Source organism: Mobula birostris, chromosome 5, assembly GCF_030028105.1.
Source record: "Mobula birostris isolate sMobBir1 chromosome 5, sMobBir1.hap1, whole genome shotgun sequence".
NCBI lineage: Eukaryota > Metazoa > Chordata > Chondrichthyes > Myliobatiformes > Myliobatidae > Mobula > Mobula birostris.
In genome coordinates, this window is record NC_092374.1 from 129,811,844 (window position 1) to 129,820,285 (window position 8,442).

Below are 8,442 nucleotides of genomic sequence, written 5' to 3' on the forward strand. Positions count from 1 at the left end.
CAATGTTTTTCTTAATTTCTGGTTTTTTGTCTCGATCATCTTCAAGCAATTCCTGAATATACTCAGTCTATCTGTTCATTATCTCATCTTTTTCCAAGATAACGGCACCGTCCTTTTCTTTCAAACATCCACCTGAAGAACAGAGGAGCTTTTTACCAGTGGTATTCTTGATTTGTTGATGTAACCTTTTCGGATCAGTAATAGGGATTCTTTCTATTTGCTCACATTCCTGGTCTAACCATTCTTCTTTGGCTTTTTGACATAAACTTTTAACTTTTTTATCTAAGGACATATATTCTATAGGATTTACTTTCTTCTGTCTCCTTTCTTCCATTAGATTTTTGATTTTGTCTGTCATCCATTTATTCTTTGTGCTTTTTTCTTTTTTAGAAATCACTGACTTTGCTGATTCTATCAAGGCATCCTTTAGAGTTAAACTTAATTTCTACATGATTGCTATCATCTTCAACAGATTCTATTTCTAGACTTTGAAATCTATTCCTTACTTAAGTTGTAACTTTTTGTCTTAAGTTTTCTTCTTTAGTTAATTGTGAGTAGTCAAGGGATTGTTCAGGATTTTTGCTTCCTTAGTTTTTTGAGTTTTACTTTTACATGACATACTACTGGGTTATCGTCACTATTACAGTCTGCACCTGGATATGTTTTGCATTGAGTCACTGAGTTTCTAAATCTTTGGTTTATAGTAATAAAGTCAATTTGATTTCTAGTGTTATCACCCGGACTTTTCCAGGTCCACAAGCATCTTGGATGGTTTTTAAAGTAGGTATTCATAATGACCTGATTATTCATCTTGCACCATTCTACCCATTTCTCACCTCTTTCACTTCTTTCCCCTAGTCCAAATTTTCCTATGGTATTTTCATCAGCACCTTGTCCTACTTCAGCATTTAGATCTCCCATGACAATAACAGTATCTTGAAATTTGCATCCATTCTTTGCTTGTAAAACTCTTCATAGAATTTATCTATTTCCTCATTTGTTCCATCTGTTGGTGGTGCATATACCTGTATAATTGCTAAATCAAATGGTTTCCCACTGAATCCAACAAGGAGCACTCTTTCTGATATTGCCCAATGTCCTAAATCACTTTTTGCCATGTTTTCATCCATAAGAATTCCTGCTCTATTAGTATGGGATATTCCACAAGAATAAATTAGTGGGGACGTCACGTGATGACGTGGGATTGAGACGGGTAAGTCCAGCTATCCCGTAAAAAATCAGCAAAGTACCGTTTAAACAAAGCAAAGTTAATAAATACTTTCTGAAAACTACTTATAAACTTCTCAAGACTATTTTACGATATGCCTCGTAAACCGCAACAGAAGAAGTCTGTTGTTGTGAAGTCGCTGCGAGATTGGAAGAAAAAGGGACCTACTGTAGCGATGGAACCTCGGACTCAGGTTGGATCTCCTTCAGAGGAGACACATTTTGTCTCTGGTGTAGAAGAACAGGGAGCAATGGCGGCGGTAACGGTCCCTGGGAAGAAGATGCCGGAATTGCACATGTGCAAAGAAGTAGGCATGCGCAAATCGATACAACTCAAACTACAAGAACCGACGGCCACTGCAAGTGAAAGTGATTTAGAGTCAGAATTGGATTCCGTAGAGAACACAGATGAAGAAGAGGAGGAAGAACTGGAAGAGATTAAAAGTAAAAGATATCATGGAGACATAAAAGAGGCTTTATTGCAAGTAATGATTGAATTAAAAGGATTAAAAATAGAGCTTAGAGACATGAAGATGAGGCATGATAAAGCTATGAAAAGACAGGAGAAAATGGATAAAAGAAACTTCAAAAGTTGGAAAGAACAATGGAACATATTAACGATAGAGTGGAAAAAACAGAAAATAATATGCTTGTCTGGAAAACAGAAAGAAATCGAATGTTGGAAAAAGTGGACGTGCTGGAAAATTTTAGTAGACGAAATAATATTAAGATTGTTGGTCTTAAAGAAGGTATAGAGGAAGACAATCCAATAGAATTTTTTCAAAGATGGATCCCAGAAACTTTGCAAATGAAAGAGGGAGACCGATCAATTGAAATTGAGTGGGCACATAGAGCTCTAAGACCAAAACCACAAGATGACCAATATCCATGATCAATTTTAATAAAATGTTTAAGATTTCAAGACAAAGAAAGGATTCTACAGGTGGCTGCTCAAGCTGCCAAGAACAGAAAAGGGCCATTGATGATAGAAGGGAACAAAATTTTTTTCTACCCTGACATAAGTTATGAACTTTTGAAGAGAAGGAAGAAATTTAATCCAGTGAAAAAAGTCCTATGGGATCATGGTTATCAATTTATATTGTGTTATCCTGCAACCTTGAAGATTTTTTTGGCTAACGGAGAAAAAAGATTTTTTGACAATTACTGGAAAGTGGAGGAGTTTGTGCGAGATTCTTTGAAGATACAAGAACAAACCCAGGAGAGCGAGATGGATTAAAGATGAAGATTGGGTCAAGGAATAGACTTGGTGGATTTTTAAAGGTGGTAGAATATATAAATATATTATTAATTATATGATAGAGGGGAAGAAAGGTTAAAGTTTGAGGAATATTAGTTGGGAGTAGTGACAATAATTTTTCTATATATATATAATTTTTTTTGTAACGGGGGAGCTGGAAGAAACACTGACCAATTGCTATGGAATTCATGTGCGCAAGCGTGGCTATAGCCACGACCCGCAAAATGGAGGGGGGTAGTGTTGTGTTTTTTTTTCATTCACAACATTAGTAGGGGGGGTATTTTGTTATTTTTCTTTTTGTATTATATCTATCCTTTATTTCTTTCTTTTTGTCTAGATGATTGGGAGGGAAACACATAGCAACATGGTGAAGTTTAAAGAGATTTCCCAAGGAACTATGAGAGTTGAGATGTTAAGTAATGTTTTAGATTGGAGTAACTTTGCTAAGAATAATGACTAATTTATTGAATTTTTTGTATTTTAATGTTAATGGGCTTAATGGACTGGTGAAAAGAAAAAGAATCTTAACACATATTAAGAAAATGAAGGTAGATTTAGCCTTCTTGCAGGAAACACATTAACAGAAACAGAATATCAGAAGTTAAAGAGAGATTGGGTGGGTAGTGTTGTTGCAACTTCATTTAATTCAAAAGCGAGGGGAGTAGCAATTTTGATCAATAAAACATTACCAATTAGAATACAAAATGTAATAACCGATTCTGTGGGGAGATATGTGATTATACATCGTCAACTTTTTTCCGAATTATGGACTCTCATGAATATTTATGCACCAAATGAAAATGATGCAAAATTTATACAAGAAGCTTTTTTGAATTTGGCTGATGCACATGAAAAAATATTAATAGGAGGAGATTTTAACTTTTGCCTAGACCCAGTCTTAGATAGATCAACTCAGGCTGTTACAAAATCGAAGGTAGTAAAACTAACTTTATCATTGATGAAAGATTTAAATTTGATTGATATATGGAGAAGAATCAATCCCAAAGAAAGAGACTATTCATTCTATTCTAATAGACACAAAACTTACTCAAGAATAGATTTTTTCCTATTATCAATGAATATTCAACACAGAGTGAAAAATATGGAATATAAAGCAAGAATACTGTCAGATCACTCTCCTTTATTAATGACAATAATAATGACTGATAAGGAAGAAGTGACTTATAGATGGAGATTTAATTCAACATTATTAAAAAGCCAAGATTTTTGTGATTTTATAAAAAAACAGTTCCAATTTTCTTTTGGATACAAACTCTCATTCAGTGGATGATAAATTTATACCATGAGATGCGATGAAAGCATATTTGAGGGGTCAGATAATAAGCTATACGTCTAAAATTAAGAAAGAATATATGGCAGAACTAGATCAAATGGAAAAAGAGATTACAAAATTAGAAAAAGAATCTCAAAGACATATGACAGAAGAAAAACTAAGACAACTTGTCAATAAGAAGTTACAATATAATACGCTTCAGACACATAGAATGGAAAAAGCAATCATGAGAACTAAGCAAAGGTATTATGGGTTAGGTGAGAGAGCACACAAAATTCTTGCTTGGCAGTTGAAAACAGAACAGGCTTCCAAAACGATAAATGCAATTAGAACAAGTGCAAATAAAATTACTGATAAATCTTTAGAAATTAATGAAACCTTCAAAAGTTTCTATTCTGAATTATATCAATGGGAATCACAAAATGATGTTAATGAGATAGAAAGGTTTTTATCACAAGTAACTCTTCCAAAATTGAATTCGGAAGAACAGAAGGGATTAGATATGCTTTTTACATTAAAAGAGGTTGAAGAAGCTTTAGGATCACTTCTAAGTAATAAATCTCCAGGAGAGGATGGTTTTCCATCTGAATTTTATAAAAAGTTTAAAGATTTATTATTTCCTCCTTCTATGGAGTTAATACATCAAGCAGAAAAAATACATAAACTCCCAGAATCTTTCTCAACAGCGATTGTAATAGTATTGCCAAAAAAAGATACAGATCCTTTAAAACCAGCATCATATAGGCCTATTTCTTTGTTGAACACGGATTATAAAATAACAGCAAAAATTTTATCGGATGGATTATCTAAATATTTACCAAAATTAATACATATGGATCAAACAGGATTTATTACAAAGTAGACACTTGGCAGGTAATGTAACTCGGCTACTCAGTATAATTCATTTGGCACAAAGAAAGGAGGAAATGAGTATAGTAGTAGCCTTGGATGCAGAAAAAGCAATTGATAGATTGGAATGGGATTTTTAATTTAAAGTATTAGAAAAATATGGGTTAGGAACACCTTTTATAAACTGCATTAAAACTTTAAATACTAACCCTAATGCTAAAGTAGTGACAAATAGTCAAATTTCAACACCATTCCAGTTAAAAAGGTCAACTAGACGAGGTTGTCCATTATCACCTGCTTTATTTGTATTGGCGATAGAACCATTAGCAGAACTAATTAGAATCGATTCAGATATTAAGGGTTTTAGAGTTAATCAGTTGAAATATAAGATTAATCTATTTGCTGATGATGTTTTGATTTACTTAACAAACCCACAGCATTCATTACATAAATTATCTTCTAGATTGGATGAATATGGGAAAGTATCAGAATATAAAATAAATTGGGATAAAAGTGAAATTTTACCTCTTACTAAAGGAGACTATAGCCAATGTCGATTAGCAACCCAATTTAGATGGCCGGTAAATGGTATAAAGTATTTAGGTATAAGACTTGATAATGATGTAAAGAATTTATATAAATTTAATTATTTACCACTATTGAAAAAAATTCAGGATCTTGACAAATAGATGATACTACCAATAACATTAGTGGGTAGAGTCAATGTTGTAAAAATGAATATATTTCCTAGATTACAGTATTTGTTTCAAACATTACCAATACAATTGCCACAGAAATTTTTTCAAGACTTAAATAAATGTGTGAGAAAATTGCTTTGGAAAGGTAAGATGTCAAGAATATCATTGGAAAAATTGTCATGGAAATTTGAGTTAGGAGGGTTACAACTTCCAAACTTTAAGAATTATTATAAAGCAAATCAACTTAGATTTATTGCATCTTTCTTTGATGATCGAAAACTGGCATGGATTAGAATAGAATTAGATAAGATAGGAGAAAATACACCCGAAGATTTTATATATAAATGGGAATCTAAATGGATACAGGAAAAGAAAGAATCTCCTATGTTAAAACATTTCATTGATCTATGGAATAAGATAAAATGTTGATAATGAAATAAAGAAATCTTTATTAGCAAGGAGACCTTTGATCCAAAACAGACTTATTCCTTTTACAATGGATAATCAACTTTTATATATTTGGTACCAAAAAAGGATTAGATCTATGGGAGACTGTTATGAACGAGGTATATTGATGTCATTTGAACAACTAAAGGATAAATACAAAATATCAAGTAACACTTTCTTTTGTTACCTTCAATTAAGGGCTTACTTAAAAGGAAAACTGGGTCAAACAATGTTTTTGCCAAAACCCAATGAAATTGAAATTTTAATTCAAAAAGGAAAAATTTTAAAAATTATTTCTTTTATGTATAATTTGATTCAAAAACAGACAATTAAACAAGGAATCCACAAGTTAAAACAAAAATGGGAAACAGATCTGAATATTAATACTGATGAAACAAATTGGTCAAGACTGTCTTGACAGTATGACAAATAAACGTTCCACTTAGATTAGTACAATATAATTTTTACACCAATTATATATTACACCGCATAAAATAAATAGATTAAATTCAAACTTATCTGATCAATGCTTTCGGTGTAATCAAGAAATTGGTACTTTCTTACATTCTACTTGGTCCTGTTCCAAAATTCAACCTTTTTGGATAAATTTAAGAGTTTTACTGGAACTCAACTTCCACATAATCCTACATTATTTTTATTAGGTGATATTGAAGGGATAAAACTGAAACTTAAACTGAATAAATATCAGAAAGAATTTATAAAAATTGCATTGGCAGTAGCCAAGAAGGCTATAGCAGTTACTTGGAAATCGGATTCGTATTTAAGTATGAATCGTTGGAATAATGAAATTTCTAGTTGTATTCCACTCGAAAAAATTACTTATAATTTAAGAGATAAATATGATATATTTTTGAATATTTAGCACCCTTATTTTCAAAAGATAGGATGGCATATTTAGTTGCTCCGATGATAAAGATGTTGGTCCCTTGGGGAAAGTAATAAATAAATATACTAAATTTATTTTGAATCCCATGGAGCATGTGGAAACCTTCCAATATCCAGGCAGTTCTTTTTTTTTCTTTTTTTTCAGGTAGGGATATATATCGGGGGGGAGGGTAGATATCATCATTATTATCATTCTGTGTAATCACTTCGAAAACTCAATAAAAATTATATTAAATAAAAGAATAAATTAGTGTTTTGTTTCTAATCTGACATGTTCCAGCACCTATCCAACGAACGTCGCTAATTCCCATGATGTTAGTCTTTAGTCATCCCATTTCATTTATCACATTGTCCAGTCTTCCTGCTTGATATAGGGTTCTTACATTCCAAGTGGCAATAATTTTCTTTTGCGTTACATGAATTTTATGAGCAGTAGCTTGATGACGGTTGGGGATCCCCTGCTGATCAGAATCAACCCTACCGAGTGAAGCATCTTCAGAATTGTCTTGAAGATCCTCTTGGCACTGTTGCTGTGTGATACATTTTGTGAGTTTGACCATGGTTTCCTTAGCAAATAGATTGTAGGAAACCTAGTATCTAGCAACGGTGGTTTGCTATTGCCTTCCACTGGGCGAACTAAAGAAATTGCCATTTCTCTTCCCAAATGTTCATCCGCCTGTACTATAGCCATTGACATTTGAGGTCCTTTCTCATCCGCCTTCTCCGTCATAAGTTCAGTTACTGAACCTGCCGGATCTGCCGTTGGCCTTCGCTCGTATCCTGAGCAGGAACCCTTGCAGGTGCTACCGTTTTGGGTCAGAGCGGCCCTGGGAGCAATGAATGACTAAGGGGTAACTCCACTTTCCCCACAGCTCTGAAAGTCCCCAGTCAGAGCCTCATCACCGGTTGCAGTTTAGAGTCATACCCAGGACTGCATCAGTGTCCATAAAAGTATTCACCCCTCCTTAGAAGTTTTCATGTTTTATTGTTTGACAACGTTGAATCACAGTGGATTTGGAGCACTAGTGAATGTGAAATTCTCATCCAGACATGAGCATACGATATTTTTAAAAAATTGTCACTAATACATCAATCAACCTCACCACCACTACTTTTATCATTTCTTGGCAGAGTCACATTATGTACAGATACTCCTGTATCTAGCATCACTTTCTGTTCAGTACATACATCCAGTCTATGCATATAAGTTAATCCTATGAATTTTATTTTTATTGTATTCTTTATGCTTATCATTGTGTCTTTAACAATCATTTTGTTCTCCTTTACACTTGTATACTGAAGAATGACAATAAACAACCTTGAATCTTGAATTGAATACAGAAACATGCCCAGAGAATTTCTAGCCCAACATTCGCAATCTTGGCCATCACATCTTAATGAGATATATCACAATAAAACAATAACCTTCCTGTTACAGGCCGGGTGCTAGCAATGAATGAATGGATGCTGCAGCGGAGGAACATGGTGAGAGAGTGTCCTCTCAGGGCTTGAGGGACCAGCAAAGGTGGACAAAGAACGGTGCCTGCAAAAGACATCTTTGTGGCACACAAGGACAATTCAGGACACCAGTTGTCAAGAACAGAGAAGTTAGCTGTGGCTAGTTCTGCCTGGTCCTCTCACCTTAAGGAAAAGTGTACAAAATATCCTTTGCTTGAATTGTTTGTTTGTTTACTTATTTTTTGAGACAAACATATCTCAAAGGTATTGAATATAGATATCTCTCCTCATCCTATTACTGCTAT